Here is a 17,707-nt window from a genome sequence, read left to right as displayed (position 1 = left end):
TACTAAAAAATTTCAAACTATGACTGATATAACGCTTTCGTCTTTTCTTTAGCGATTCGATCCATTATGATAAATGTTATAACTCTTTTCGGGGCTATCAGAACGCAGAGATATTGGAGATATTCGCAAAAAAAATTTTACTCAAAAATTTCGAAATTTGCCTGATATAAGTCTTTCCTTTTTCAGTTCAGCGATTCGATACATCATGATAAAAGTTATATCTCTTCTGTGGGCTATCAGAACACAGAGATATTGGAGAAATTCGCAAAAAAACCAATTTTACTATAAAATTTCGAACTTTGACTGATATAACTTTTTCGTCTTTTACTTTAGCGACTCGATCCATTATGATAAATGTTATAACTCTTCTCGGGGTTATCAGAACACAGAGATATTGGAGAAATTCGCAAAAAAAAATTTACTCAAAAATTTTGAAATTTGCCTGATATAAGTCTTTCCTTTTTCAGTTCATCGATTCGATACATCATGATAAAAGTTATATCTCTTCTGTGGGCTATCAGAACACAGAGATATTGGAGAAATTCGCGAAAAAAGTTTTACTCAAAGATTTCGAACTTTGACTGATATAAGTCTTTCGTTTTTCACTTTAGCGATTCGATCCATCATGATAAAAGTTAGAACTCTTCTGGGGGCTATCAGAAAACAGAAATATTGGAGAAATTCGCGAAAAAAATTTTACTCAAAAATTTCGAACTTTGATACAGGGTGTCCCATTTTAATTCCTCCACGCAAATATTTCCGTTCCCTCGCATTTTACAAGAAAATATTTAAGACAAAAGTTGTATGGTTTCGAGGGGGACATAAGATGGTGTCATTAATTTGACCTCGAATAGTTGCTTAAAGGTCACATGAAGGTCAACTACAATTTTTTAAATGGACCTCCCTATTTTTTATGGCATATACTTGTAGCTTATCTCGAGACGTTTCCAAAACACTATAAACAAATGTCTTTCCGAAAAGTATTTTGCGAGTTGTGAAGCTTGAATGTTGGTGGGCCATTTTAATCCATCCACGCAAATATTTCCGTTCCCTTGCATTTTACTAGAAAATGTTTCAGACAAAAGTTGTATTGTTCAAAGGAGGCCAACCATTGATGACCTTGAACTTGACCTTGAAGTCGATTTTCAAAGTCATTTTAAGATTAACATGTGTTTTTTCATTGGAAACCCCTATTTTTGATCCCGGATTTGGAAAGAGCACAAAGTTTTGCGTAAAAAATATGTACACATGGTAGGGCCTAAAAGTGGACTATAGGGGACTTTTAGACGAAAACAAGTGATTTTATTTTAGCACTACCTTTAGCATAACCCAGGAACAACGACGTGGACGTAGTAGTTTTCTGTTCCCCTTGGGGTGCTTGATTAACGTGTGTAGTGCTAAATAATTTATCGCAAAAAGTAGTGCTAAAATAAAATCACTTGTTTTCGTCTAAAAGTCCCCTATGGTATACTTTTAGGCCCTAACATTGGTACATATTTTTTATGCAAAATTTTGTGCTCTTTCCAAATCCGTGATCAAAAATACGGGTTTCCAATGAAAAAACACTTGTTAATCTTAAAATGACTTTGAAAATCGACTTCAAGGTCAAGTGCATGGTCATCAACGGTTGAACCCCTTTGAACCATACAACTTTTGTCTGAAACATTTTCTTGTAAAATGCAAGGGAACGGAAGTATTTGCGTGGATGTATTAAAATAACCATCCAAATTTCAAGCGTCACAACTTGCAAAATACTTAACGGAAAGACATTTGTTTATAGTGTTTTGGAAACGTCTCGACATAAGCTACAAGAATGCGCTATAAAAAATAGGCGTTTCTATTTAAAAAATTGAAGGTAGCCTTCATGTGACCTTTAAGCAACTATTCGAGGTCAAATTAATGACACCATCTTATGTACCCCTCGAAACCATACAACTTTTGTCTAAAACATTTTCTAGTAAAATGCAAGCGAACGTAAATATTTGCGTGGATGCATTAAAATGGGACACCCTGTATAACTCTTTCGTCTTTCACTTTAGCGATTCGATCCATTATGATAAAAGTTAGAAATCTTCTCTGGGCTATCAGAACACAGAGATATTGGAGAAATTCGCAAAAAAAAATTTACTCAAAAATTTCGAAATTTGCCTTATATAAGTCTTTCCTTTTTCAGTTCAGCGATTCGATACATCATGATAAAAGTTATATCTCTTCTGTGGGCTATCAGAACACAGATATATTGGAGAAATTCGCAAAAAAAATTTTCCTCATAATTTTCGAACTTTGACTGATATAACTATTTCGTCTTTCACTTTAGCGATTCGATCCATTATGATAAAAGTTAGAAATCTTCTCTGGGCTATCAGAACACAGAGATATTGAAGAAATTCGCAAAAAAAATTTTACTCAAAAATTTCGAAATTTGCCTGATATAAGTCTTTCCTTTTTCTGTTCAGCGATTCGATACATCATGATGAAAGTTATATTTCTTCTGTGGGCTATCAGAACACATAGATATTGGAGAAATTCGCAAAAAAACCAATTTTACTAAAAAATTTCGAACTTTGACTGATATAACTTTTTCGTCTTTTACTTTAGCGACTCGATCCATTATGATAAATGTTATAACTCTTCTCGGGGCTATCAGAACACAGAGATATTGGAGAAATTCGAAAAAAAAAAATTTTACTAAAAAATTTCGAACTTTGACTGATATAACAATTTCGTCTTTCACTTTAGCGATTCGATCCATTATGATAAAAGTTAGAAATCTTCTCTGGGCTATCAGAACACAGAGATATTGGAGAAAATCGCAAAAAAAATTTTACTCAAATATTTCGAAATTTGCCTTATATAAGTCTTTCCTTTTTCAGTTCAGCGATTCGATACATCATCATAAAAGTTATATCTCTTCTGTGGGCTATCAGAACACAGAGATATTGGAGAAATTCGCAAAAAAACTAATTTTAATAAAAAATTTCGAACTTTGACAGATATAAATTTTCGTCTTTTACTTAAGCGTTTCGATCCATTATGATAAAAGTTATAACTCTTCTAGGGGGTATCAGAACACAGAGATATTGGAGAAATTCGTAAAAAAAGTTTTACTCAAAAATTTCGAAATTTGCCTGATATAAGTCTTTACTTTTTCAGTTCATCGATTCGATACATCATGATAAAAGTTATATCTCTTCTGTGGGCTATCAGAACACAGAGATATTGGAGAAATTCGCAAAAAAATCAATTTTACTAAAAAATTTCCAACTTTGACTGATATAACGCTTTCGTCTTTTCTTTAGCGATTCGATCCATTATGATAAATGTTATAACTCTTCTCGGGGCTATCAGAACGCAGAGATATTGGAGAAATTCGCAAAAAAAATTTTACTCAAAAATTTCGAAATTTGCCTGATATAAGTCTTTCCTTTTTCAGTTCAGCGATTCGATACATCATGATAAAAGTTATAGCTCTTCTGTGGGCTATCAGAACACAGAGATATTGGAGAAATTTGCAAAAAAACCAATTTTACTAAAAAATTTCGAACTTTGACTGATATAACATTTTCGTCTTTTACTTTAGCGATTCGATCCATTATGATAAATGTTATAACTCTTCTCGGGGCTATCAGAACACAGAGATATTGGAGAAATTCGCAAAAAAAATTTTCCTCAAAATTTTCGAACTTTGCCTGATATAAGTCTTTCCTTTTTCTGTTCAGCGATTCGATACATCATGATAAAAGTTATATCTCTTCTGTGGGCTATCAGAACACATAGATTTTGGAGAAATTGGCAAAAAAACCAATTTTACTAAAAAATTTCGTACTTTGACTGATATAACTTTTTCGTCTTTTACTTTAGCGACTCGATCCATTATGATAAATGTTATAACTCTTTTCGGGGTTATCAGAACACAGAGATATTGGAGAAATTCGCAAAAAAAAATTTACTCACAAATTTTGAAATTTGCCTGATATAAGCCTTTCCTTTTTCAGTTCAGCGATTCGATACATCATGATAAAAGTTATATCTCTTCTGTGGGCTATCAGAACACAGAGATATTGGACAAATTAGCAAAAAAATCAATTTTACTAAAAAATTTCCAACTTTGACTGATATAACCCTTTCGTCTTTTCTTTAGCGATTCGATACATCATGATAAAAGTTACATTTCTTCTGTGGGCTATCAGAACACAGAGATATTGGAGAAATTCGCAAAAAAATCAATTTTACTAAAAAATTTCCAACTTTGACTGATATAACGTTTTCGTCTTTTCTTTAGCGATTCGATCCATTATGATAAATGTTATAACTCTTCTCTGGGCTATCAGAACGCAGAGATATTGGAGAAATTCGCAAAAAAAATTTTACTCAAAGATTTCGAAATTTGCCTGATATAAGTCGTTCCTTTTTCAGTTCAGCGATTCGATACATCATGATAAAAGTTATATCTCTTCTGTGGGCTATCAGAACACATAGATTTTGGAGAAATTCGCAAAAAAACCAATTTTACTAAAAAATTTCGAACTTTGACTGATATAACGCTTTCGTCTTTTGTTTAGCGATTCGATCCATTATGATAAATGTTATAACTCTTCTCGGGGCTATCAGAACCCAGAGATATTGGAGAAATTCGCGAAAAAAATTTTACTCAAAAATTTCGAACTTTGATACAGGGTGTCCCATTTTAATTCCTCCACGCAAATATTTCCGTTCCCTCGCATTTTACAAGAAAATATTTAAGACAAAAGTTGTATGGTTTCGAGGGGGACATAAGATGGTGTCATTAATTTGACCTCGAATAGTTGCTTAAAGGTCACATGAAGGTCAACTACAATTTTTTATATGGACCTCCCTATTTTTTATGGCATATACTTGTAGCTTATCTCGAGACGTTTCCAAAACTCTATAAACAAATGTCTTTCCGTTAAGTATTTTGCGAGTTGTGAAGCTTGAATGTTGGTGGGCCATTTTAATTCATCCACGCAAATATTTCCGTTCCCTTGCATTTTACTAGAAAATGTTTCAGACAAAAGTTGTATTGTTCAAAGGGGGCCAACCATTGATGACCTTGAACTTGACCTTGAAGTCGATTTTCAAAGTCATTTTAAGATTAACAAGTGTTTTTTCATTGGAAACCCCTATTTTTGATCCCGGATTTGGAAAGAGCACAAAGTTTTGCGTAAAAAATATGTACCCATGGTAGGGCCTAAAAGTGGACTATAGGGGACTTTTAGACGAAAACAAGTGATTTTATTTTAGCACTACCTTTAGCATAACCCAGGAACAACGACGTGGACGTAGTAGTTTTCTGTTCCCCTTGGGGTGCTTGATTAACGTGTGTAGTGCTAAATACTTTATCACAAAAAGTAGTGCTAAAATAAAATCACTTGTTTTCGTCTAAAAGTCCCCTATGGTATACTTTTAGGCCCTAACATTGGTACATATTTTTTATGCAAAATTTTGTGCTCTTTCCAAATCCGGGATCAAAAATACGGGTTTCCATTGAAAAAACACTTGTTAATCTTAAAATGACTTTGAAAATCGACTTCAAGGTCAAGTTCAAGGTCATCAACGGTTGAACCCCTTTGAACCATACAACTTTTGTCTGAAACATTTTCTTGTAAAATGCAAGGGAACGGAAGTATTTGCGTGGATGTATTAAAATAACCAACCAAATTTCAAGCGTCACAACTTGCAACATACTTAACGGAAAGACATTTGTTTATAGTGTTTTGGAAACGTCTCGACATAAGCTACAAGAATACGCTATAAAAAATAGGCGTTTCTATTTAAAAAATTGAAGGTGGCCTTCATGTGACCTTTAAGCAACTATTCGAGGTCAAATTAATGACACCATCTTATGTACCCCTCGAAACCATACAACTTTTGTCTAATACATTTTCTAGTAAAATGCAAGCGAACGTAAATATTTGCGTGGATGCATTAAAATGGGACACCCTGTATAACTCTTTCGTCTTTCACTTTAGCGATTCGATCCATTATGATAAAAGTTAGAAATCTTCTCTGGGCTATCAGAACACAGAGATATTGAAGAAATTCGCAAAAAAAATTTTACTCAAAAATTTCGAAATTTGCCTGATATAAGACTTTCCTTTTTCTGTTCAGCGATTCGATACATCATGATAAAAGTTATATCTCTTCTGTGGGCTATCAGAACACATAGATTTTGGAGAAATTGGCAAAAAAACCAATTTTACTAAAAAATTTCGAACTTTGACTGATATAACGCTTTCGTCTATTCTTTAGCGATTCGATCCATTATGATAAATGTTATAACTCTTCTCGGGGCTATCAGAACCCTGAGATATTGGAGAAATACGCAAAAAAAATTTTACTCAAAAATTTTGAAATTTGCCTGATATAAGTCTTTCCTTTTTCTGTTCAGCGATTCGATACATCATGATAAAAGTTATATCTCTTCTGTGGGCTATCAGAACAAAGAGATATTGGAGAAATTCGCAAAAAAATCAATTTTACTAAAAAATTTCCAACTATGACTGATATAACGCTTTCGTCTTTTCTTTAGCGATTCGATCCATTATGATAAATGTTATAACTCTTTTCGGGGCTATCAGAACGCAGAGATATTGGAGAAATTCGCAAAAAAAATTTTACTCAAAAATTTCGAAATTTGCCTGATATAAGTCTTTCCTTTTTCAGTTCAGCGATTCGATACATCATGATAAAAGTTATAGCTCTTCTGTGGGCTATCAGAACACAGAGATATTGGAGAAATTTGCAAAAAAACCAATTTTACTAAAAAATTTCGAACTTTGACTGATATAACATTTTCGTCTTTTACTTTAGCGATTCGGTCCATTATGATAAATGTTATAACTCTTCTCGGGGCTATCAGAACACAGAGATATTGGAGAAATTCGCAAAAAAAATTTTCCTCAAAATTTTCGAATTTGACTGATATAACTATTTCGTCTTTCACTTTAGCGATTCGATCCATTATGATAAAAGTTAGAAATCTTCTCTGGGCTATCAGAACACAGAGATATTGAAGAAATTCGCAAAAAAAATTTTACTCAAATATTTCGAAATTTGCCTGATATAAGTCTTTCCTTTTTCTGTTCAGCGATTCGATACATCATGATAAAAGTTATATCTCTTCTGTGGGCTATCAGAACACATAGATTTTGGAGAAATTCGCAAAAAAACCAATTTTACTAAAAAATTTCGAACTTTGACTGATATAACGCTTTCGTCTATTCTTTAGCGATTCGATCCATTATGATAAATGTTATAACTCTTCTCGGGGCTATCAGAACCCAGAGATATTGGAGAAATTCGCAAAAAAAATTTTACTCAAAAATTTTGAAATTTGCCTGATATAAGTCTTTCCTTTTTCTGTTCAGCGATTCGATACATCATGATAAAAGTTATATCTCTTCTGTGGGCTATCAGAACACAGAGATATTGGAGAAATTCGCAAAAAAAATAATTTTACTAAAAAATTTCCAACTATGACTGATATAACGCTTTCGTCTTTTCTTTAGCGATTCGATCCATTATGATAAATGTTATAACTCTTTTCGGGGCTATCAGAACGCAGAGATATTGGAGAAATTCGCAAAAAAAATTTTACTCAAAAATTTCGAAATTTGCCTGATATAAGTCTTTCCTTTTTCAGTTCAGCGATTCGATACATCATGATAAAAGTTATAGCTCTTCTGTGGGCTATCAGAACACAGAGATATTGGAGAAATTTGCAAAAAAACCAATTTTACTAAAAAATTTCGAACTTTGACTGATATAACATTTTCGTCTTTTACTTTAGCGATTCGATCCATTATGATAAATGTTATAACTCTTCTCGGGGCTATCAGAACACAGAGATATTGGAGAAATTCGCAAAAAAAATTTTCCTCAAAATTTTCGAACTTTGACTGATATAACTATTTCGTCTTTCACTTTAGCGATTCGATCCATTATGATAAAAGTTAGAAATCTTCTCTGGGCTATCAGAACACAGAGATATTGAAGAAATTCGCAAAAAAAATTTTACTCAAATATTTCGAAATTTGCCTGATATAAGTCTTTCCTTTTTCTGTTCAGCGATTCGATACATCATGATAAAAGTTATATCTCTTCTGTGGGCTATCAGAACACATAGATTTTGGAGAAATTGGCAAAAAAACCAATTTTACTAAAAAATTTCGTACTTTGACTGATATAACTTTTTCGTCTTTTACTTTAGCGACTCGATCCATTATGATAAATGTTATAACTCTTCTCGGGGTTATCAGAACACAGAGATATTGGAGAAATTCGCAAAAAAAATTTTACTCACAAATTTTGAAATTTGCCTGATATAAGCCTTTCCTTTTTCAGTTCAGCTATTCGATACATCATGATAAAAGTTATATCTCTTCTGTGGGCTATCAGAACACAGAGATATTGGACAAATTAGCAAAAAAATCAATTTTACTAAAAAATTTCCAACTTTGACTGATATAACCCTTTCGTCTTTTCTTTAGCGATTCGATACATCATGATAAAAGTTACATCTCTTCTGTGGGCTATCAGAACACAGAGATATTGGAGAAATTCGCAAAAAAATCAATTTTACTAAAAAATTTCCAACTTTGACTGATATAACGTTTTCGTCTTTTCTCTAGCGATTCGATCCATTATGATAAATGTTATAACTCTTCTCGGGGCTATCAGACAGCAGAGATATTGGAGAAATACGCAAAAAAAATTTTACTCAAAATTTTCGAAATTTGCCTGATATATGTCTTTCCTTTTTCAGTTCAGCGATTCGATACATCATGATAAAAGTTATATCTCTTCTGTGGGCTATCAGAACACATAGATATTGGAGAAATTCGCAAAAAAACCAATTTTACTAAAAAATTTCCAACTTTGACTGATATAACGCTTTCGTCTTTTCTTTAGCGATTCGATCCATTATGATAAATGTTATAACTCTTCTCGGGGCTTTCAGAACACAGAGATATTGGAGAAATTCGCAAAAAAAATTTTACTCAAAAATTTTGAAATTTGCCTGATATAAGTCTTTCCTTTTTCTGTTCAGCGATTCGATACATCATGATAAAAGTTATATCTCTTCTGTGGGCTATCAGAACACAGAGATATTGGAGAAATTCGCAAAAAAAATTTTCCTCAAAATTTTCGAACTTTGACTGATATAACTATTTCGTCTTTCACTTTAGCGATTCGATCCATTATGATAAAAGTTAGAAATCTTCTCTGGGCTATCAGAACACAGAGATATTGAAGAAATTCGCAAAAAAAGTTTTACTCAAAATTTCGAAATTTGCCTGATATAAGTCTTTCCTTTTTCTGTTCAGCGATTCGATACATCATGATAAAAGTTATATCTCTTCTGTGGGCTATCAGAACACATAGATTTTGGAGAAATTGGCAAAAAAACCAATTTTACTAAAAAATTTCGTACTTTGACTGATATAACTTTTTCGTCTTTTACTTTAGCGACTCGATCCATTATGATAAATGGTATAACTCTTTTCGGGGTTATCAGAACACAGAGATATTGGAGAAATTCGCAAAAAAAAATTTACTCAAAAATTTCGAAATTTGCCTGATATAAGTCTTTCCTTTTTCAGTTCATCGATTCGATACATCATGATAAAAGTTATATCTCTTCTGTGGGCTATCAGAACACAGAGATATTGGAGAAATTCGCAAAAAAATCAATTTTATTAAAAAATTTCCAACTATGACTGATATAACGCTTTCGTCTTTTCTTTAGCGATTCGATCCATTATGATAAATGTTATAACTCTTCTCGGGGCTATCAGAACACAGAGATATTGGAGAAAATCGCAAAAAAAATTTTACTCAAAAATTTCGAAATTTGCCTTATATAAGTCTTTCCTTTTTCAGTTCAGCGATTCGATACATCATGATAAAAGTTATAGCTCTTCTGTGGGCTATCAGAACACAGAGATATTGGAGAAATTTGCAAAAAAACCAATTTTACTAAAAAATTTCGAACTTTGACTGATATAACATTTTCGTCTTTTACTTTAGCGATTCGATCCATTATGATAAATGTTATAACTCTTCTCGGGGCTATCAGAACACAGAGATATTGGAGAAATTCGCAAAAAAAATTTTCCTCAAAATTTTCGAACTTTGACTGATATAACTATTTCGTCTTTCACTTTAGCGATTCGATCCATTATGATAAAAGGTAGAAATCTTCTCTGGGCTATCAGAACACAGAGATATTGAAGAAATTCGCAAAAAAAATTTTACTCAAAAATTTCGAAATTTGCCTGATATAAGTCTTTCCTTTTTCTGTTCAGCGACTCGATACATCATGATAAAAGTTATATCTCTTCTGTGGGCTATCAGAACACATAGATTTTGGAGAAATTGGCAAAAAAACCGGTTTTACTAAAAAATTTCGTACTTTGACTGATATAACTTTTTCGTCTTTTACTTTAGCGACTCGATCCATTATGATAAATGTTATAACTTTTCTCGGGGTTATCAGAACACAGAGATATTGGAGAAATTCGCAAAAAAAAATTTACTCACAAATTTTGAAATTTGCCTGATATAAGCCTTTCCTTTTTCAGTTCAGCGATTCGATACATCATGATAAAAGTTATATCTCTTCTGTGGGCTATCAGAACACAGAGATATTGGACAAATTAGCAAAAAAATCAATTTTACTAAAAAATTTCCAACTTTGACTGATATAACCCTTTCGTCTTTTCTTTAGCGATTCGATACATCATGATAAAAGTTACATATCTTCTGTGGGCTATCAGAACACAGAGATTTTGGAGAAATTCGCAAAAAAACCAATTTTACTAAAAAATTTCGAACTTTGACTGATATAACGCTTTCGTCTTTTCTTTAGCGATTCGATCCATTATGATAAATGTTATAACTCTTCTCGCGGCTGTCAGAACCCAGAGATATTGGAGAAATTCGCAAAAAAAATTTTACTCAAAAATTTTGAAATTTGCCTGATATAAGTCTTTCCTTTTTCTGTTCAGCGATTCGATACATCATGATAAAAGTTATATCTCTTCTGTGGGCTATCAGAACACAGAGATATTGGAGAAATTCGCAAAAAAATCAATTTTACTAAAAAATTTCCAACTATGACTGATATAACGCTTTCGTCTTTTCTTTAGCGATTCGATCCATTATGATAAATGTTATAACTCTTTTCGGGGCTATCAGAACGCAGAGATATTGGAGATATTCGCAAAAAAAATTTTACTCAAAAATTTCGAAATTTGCCTGATATAAGGCTTTCCTATTTCAGTTCAGCGATTCGATACATCATGATAAAAGTTATATCTCTTCTGTGGGCTATCAGAACACAGAGATATTGGAGAAATTCGCAAAAAAACCAATTTTACTATAAAATTTCGAACTTTGACTGATATAACTTTTTCGTCTTTTACTTTAGCGACTCGATCCATTATGATAAATGTTATAACTCTTCTCGGGGTTATCAGAACACAGAGATATTGGAGAAATTCGCAAAAAAAAATTTACTCAAAAATTTTGAAATTTGCCTGATATAAGTCTTTCCTTTTTCAGTTCATCGATTCGATACATCATGATAAAAGTTATATCTCTTCTGTGGGCTATCAGAACACAGAGATATTGGAGAAATTCGCGAAAAAAGTTTTACTCAAAAATTTCGAACTTTGACTGATATAAGTCTTTCGTTTTTCACTTTAGCGATTCGATCCATCATGATAAAAGTTAGAACTCTTCTGGGGGCTATCAGAAAACAGAAATATTGGAGAAATTCGCGAAAAAAATTTTACTCAAAAATTTCGATCTTTGATACAGGGTGTCCCATTTTAATTCCTCCACGCAAATATTTCCGTTCCCTCGCATTTTACAAGAAAATATTTAAGACAAAAGTTGTATGGTTTCGAGGGGGACATAAGATGGTGTCATTAATTTGACCTCGAATAGTTGCTTAAAGGTCACATGAAGGTCAACTACAATTTTTTAAAAGGACCTCCCTATTTTTTATGGCATATACTTGTAGCTTATCTCGAGACGTTTCCAAAACACTATAAACAAATGTCTTTCCGAAAAGTATTTTGCGAGTTGTGAAGCTTGAATGTTGGTGGGCCATTTTAATCCATCCAGGCAAATATTTCCGTTCCCTTGCATTTTACTACAAAATGTTTCAGACAAAAGTTGTATTGTTCAAAGGAGGCCAACCATTGATGACCTTGAACTTGACCTTGAAGTCGATTTTCAAAGTCATTTTAAGATTAACATGTGTTTTTTCATTGGAAACCCCTATTTTTGATCCCGGATTTGGAAAGAGCACAAAGTTTTGCGTAAAAAATATGTACACATGGTAGGGCCTAAAAGTGGACTATAGGGGACTTTTAGACGAAAACAAGTGATTTTATTTTAGCACTACCTTTAGCATAACCCAGGAACAACGACGTGGACGTAGTAGTTTTCTGTTCCCCTTGGGGTGCTTGATTAACGTGTGTAGTGCTAAATACTTTATCGCAAAAAGTAGTGCTAAAATAAAATCACTTGTTTTCGTCTAAAAGTCCCCTATGGTATACTTTTAGGCCCTAACATTGGTACATATTTTTTATGCAAAATTTTGTGCTCTTTCCAAATCCGGGATCAAAAATACGGGTTTCCATTGAAAAAACACTTGTTAATCTTAAAATGACTTTGAAAATCGACTTCAAGGTCAAGTTCAAGGTCATCAACGGTTGAACCCCTTTGAACCATACAACTTTTGTCTGAAACATTTTCTTGTAAAATGCAAGGGAACGGAAGTATTTGCGTGGATGTATTAAAATAACCATCCAAATTTCAAGCTTCACAACTTGCAAAATACTTAACGGAAAGACATTTGTTTATAGTGTTTTGGAAACGTCTCGACATGAGCTACAAGAATGCGCTATAAAAAATAGGCGTTTCTATTTAAAAAATTGAAGGTGGCCTTCATGTGACCTTTAAGCAACTATTCGAGGTCAAATTAATGACACCATCTTATGTACCCCTCGAAACCATACAACTTTTGTCTTAAACATTTTGTAGTAAAATGCAAGCGAACGTAAATATTTATGTGGATACATTAAAATGGGACACCCTGTATAACTCTTTCGTCTTTCACTTTAGCGATTCGATCCATTATGATAAAAGTTAGAAATCTTCTCTGGGCTATCAGAACACAGAGATATTGGAGAAAATCGAAAAAAAATTTTACTCAAAAATTTCGATATTTGCCTTATATAAGTCTTTCCTTTTTCAGTTCAGCGATTCGATACATCATGATAAAAGTTATATCTCTTCTGTGGGCTATCAGAACACAGAGATATTGGAGAAATTCGCAGAAAAACCAATTTTAATAAAAAATTTCGAACTTTGACAGATATAAATTTTCGTCTTTTACTTTAGCGATTCGATCCATTATGATAAAAGTTAGAAATCTTCTCTGGGCTATCAGAACACAGAGATATTGAAGAAATTCGCAAAAAAAGTTTTACTCAAAATTTCGAAATTTGCCTGATATAAGTCTTTCCTTTTTCTGTTCAGCGATTCGATACATCATGATAAAAGTTATATCTCTTCTGTGGGCTATCAGAACACATAGATTTTGGAGAAATTGGCAAAAAAACCAATTTTACTAAAAAATTTCGTACTTTGACTGATATAACTTTTTCGTCTTTTACTTTAGCGACTCGATCCATTATGATAAATGGTATAACTCTTTTCGGGGTTATCAGAACACAGAGATATTGGAGAAATTCGCAAAAAAAAATTTACTCAAAAATTTCGAAATTTGCCTGATATAAGTCTTTCCTTTTTCAGTTCAGCGATTCGATACATCATGATAAAAGTTATATCTCTTCTGTGGGCTATCAGAACACAGAGATATTGGACAAATTCGCAAAAAAATCAATTTTACTAAATAATTTCCAACTTTGACTGATATAACGCTTTCGTCTTTTCTTTAGCGATTCGATCCATTATGATAAATGTTATAACTCTTCTCGGGGCTATCAGAACACAGAGATATTGGAGAAAATCGCAAAAAAAATTTTACTCAAAAATTTCGAAATTTGCCTTATATAAGTCTTTCCTTTTTCAGTTCAGCGATTCGATACATCATGATAAAAGTTATAGCTCTTCTGTGGGCTATCAGAACACAGAGATATTGGAGAAATTTGCAAAAAAACCAATTTTACTAAAAAATTTCGAACTTTGACTGATATAACATTTTCGTCTTTTACTTTAGCGATTCGATCCATTATGATAAATGTTATAACTCTTCTCGGGGCTATCAGAACACAGAGATATTGGAGAAATTCGCAAAAAAAAATTTTCCTCAAAATTTTCGAACTTTGACTGATATAACTATTTCGTCTTTCACTTTAGCGATTCGATCCATTATGATAAAAGGTAGAAATCTTCTCTGGGCTATCAGAACACAGAGATATTGAAGAAATTCGCAAAAAAAATTTTACTCAAAAATTTCGAAATTTGCCTGATATAAGTCTTTCCTTTTTCTGTTCAGCGACTCGATACATCATGATAAAAGTTATATCTCTTCTGTGGGCTATCAGAACACATAGATTTTGGAGAAATTGGCAAAAAAACCGGTTTTACTAAAAAATTTCGTACTTTGACTGATATAACTTTTTCGTCTTTTACTTTAGCGACTCGATCCATTATGATAAATGTTATAACTTTTCTCGGGGTTATCAGAACACAGAGATATTGGAGAAATTCGCAAAAAAAAATTTACTCACAAATTTTGAAATTTGCCTGATATAAGCCTTTCCTTTTTCAGTTCAGCGATTCGATACATCATGATAAAAGTTATATCTCTTCTGTGGGCTATCAGAACACAGAGATATTGGACAAATTAGCAAAAAAATCAATTTTACTAAAAAATTTCCAACTTTGACTGATATAACCCTTTCGTCTTTTCTTTAGCGATTCGATACATCATGATAAAAGTTACATATCTTCTGTGGGCTATCAGAACACAGAGATTTTGGAGAAATTCGCAAAAAAACCAATTTTACTAAAAAATTTCGAACTTTGACTGATATAACGCTTTCGTCTTTTCTTTAGCGATTCGATCCATTATGATAAATGTTATAACTCTTCTCGCGGCTGTCAGAACCCAGAGATATTGGAGAAATTCGCAAAAAAAATTTTACTCAAAAATTTTGAAATTTGCCTGATATAAGTCTTTCCTTTTTCTGTTCAGCGATTCGATACATCATGATAAAAGTTATATCTCTTCTGTGGGCTATCAGAACACAGAGATATTGGAGAAATTCGCAAAAAAATCAATTTTACTAAAAAATTTCCAACTATGACTGATATAACGCTTTCGTCTTTTCTTTAGCGATTCGATCCATTATGATAAATGTTATAACTCTTTTCGGGGCTATCAGAACGCAGAGATATTGGAGATATTCGCAAAAAAAATTTTACTCAAAAATTTCGAAATTTGCCTGATATAAGGCTTTCCTATTTCAGTTCAGCGATTCGATACATCATGATAAAAGTTATATCTCTTCTGTGGGCTATCAGAACACAGAGATATTGGAGAAATTCGCAAAAAAACCAATTTTACTATAAAATTTCGAACTTTGACTGATATAACTTTTTCGTCTTTTACTTTAGCGACTCGATCCATTATGATAAATGTTATAACTCTTCTCGGGGTTATCAGAACACAGAGATATTGGAGAAATTCGCAAAAAAAAATTTACTCAAAAATTTTGAAATTTGCCTGATATAAGTCTTTCCTTTTTCAGTTCATCGATTCGATACATCATGATAAAAGTTATATCTCTTCTGTGGGCTATCAGAACACAGAGATATTGGAGAAATTGGCAAAAAAAGTTTTACTCAAAAATTTCGAACTTTGACTGATATAAGTCTTTCGTTTTTCACTTTAGCGATTCGATCCATCATGATAAAAGTTAGAACTCTTCTGGGGCTATCAGAAAACAGAAATATTGGAGAAATTCGCGAAAAAAATTTTACTCAAAAATTTCGATCTTTGATACAGGGTGTCCCATTTTAATTCCTCCACGCAAATATTTCCGTTCCCTCGCATTTTACAAGAAAATATTTAAGACAAAAGTTGTATGGTTTCGAGGGGGACATAAGATGGTGTCATTAATTTGACCTCGAATAGTTGCTTAAAGGTCACATGAAGGTAAACTACAATTTTTTAAATGGACCTCCCTATTTTTTATGGCATATACTTGTAGCTTATCTCGAGACGTTTCCAAAACACTATAAACAAATGTCTTTCCGAAAAGTATTTTGCGAGTTGTGAAGCTTGAATGTTGGTGGGCCATTTTAATCCATCCAGGCAAATATTTCCGTTCCCTTGCATTTTACTACAAAATGTTTCAGACAAAAGTTGTATTGTTCAAAGGAGGCCAACCATTGATGACCTTGAACTTGACCTTGAAGTCGATTTTCAAAGTCATTTTAAGATTAACATGTGTTTTTTCATTGGAAACCCCTATTTTTGATCCCGGATTTGGAAAGAGCACAAAGTTTTGCGTAAAAAATATGTACACATGGTAGGGCCTAAAAGTGGACTATAGGGGACTTTTAGACGAAAACAAGTGATTTTATTTTAGCACTACCTTTAGCATAACCCAGGAACAACGACGTGGACGTAGTAGTTTTCTGTTCCCCTTGGGGTGCTTGATTAACGTGTGTAGTGCTAAATACTTTATCGCAAAAAGTAGTGCTAAAATAAAATCACTTGTTTTCGTCTAAAAGTCCCCTATGGTATACTTTTAGGCCCTAACATTGGTACATATTTTTTATGCAAAATTTTGTGCTCTTTCCAAATCCGGGATCAAAAATACGGGTTTCCATTGAAAAAACACTTGTTAATCTTAAAATGACTTTGAAAATCGACTTCAAGGTCAAGTTCAAGGTCATCAACGGTTGAACCCCTTTGAACCATACAACTTTTGTCTGAAACATTTTCTTGTAAAATGCAAGGGAACGGAAGTATTTGCGTGGATGTATTAAAATAACCATCCAAATTTCAAGCTTCACAACTTGCAAAATACTTAACGGAAAGACATTTGTTTATAGTGTTTTGGAAACGTCTCGACATAAGCTACAAGAATGCGCTATAAAAAATAGGCGTTTCTATTTAAAAAATTGAAGGTGGCCTTCATGTGACCTTTAAGCTACTATTCGAGGTCAAATTAATGACACCATCTTATGTACCCCTCGAAACCATACAACTTTTGTCTAAAACATTTTCTAGTAAAATGCAAGCGAACGTAAATATTTATGTGGATACATTAAAATGGGACACCCTGTATAACTCTTTCGTCTTTCACTTTAGCGATTCGATCCATTATGATAAAAGTTAGAAATCTTCTCTGGGCTATCAGAACACAGAGATATTGGAGAAAATCGAAAAAAAATTTTACTCAAAAATTTCGATATTTGCCTTATATAAGTCTTTCCTTTTTCAGTTCAGCGATTCGATACATCATGATAAAAGTTATATCTCTTCTGTGGGCTATCAGAACACAGAGATATTGGAGAAATTCGCAGAAAAACCAATTTTAATAAAAAATTTCGAACTTTGACAGATATAAATTTTCGTCTTTTACTTAAGCGATTCGATCCATTATGATAAAAGTTATAACCCTTCTAGGGG

This window comes from Solenopsis invicta, chromosome 2 (assembly GCF_016802725.1).
Source record: "Solenopsis invicta isolate M01_SB chromosome 2, UNIL_Sinv_3.0, whole genome shotgun sequence".
In the NCBI taxonomy this organism is placed as follows: Eukaryota; Metazoa; Arthropoda; class Insecta; order Hymenoptera; family Formicidae; genus Solenopsis; species Solenopsis invicta.
Note: the sequence above shows the minus strand (reverse complement) of the source record.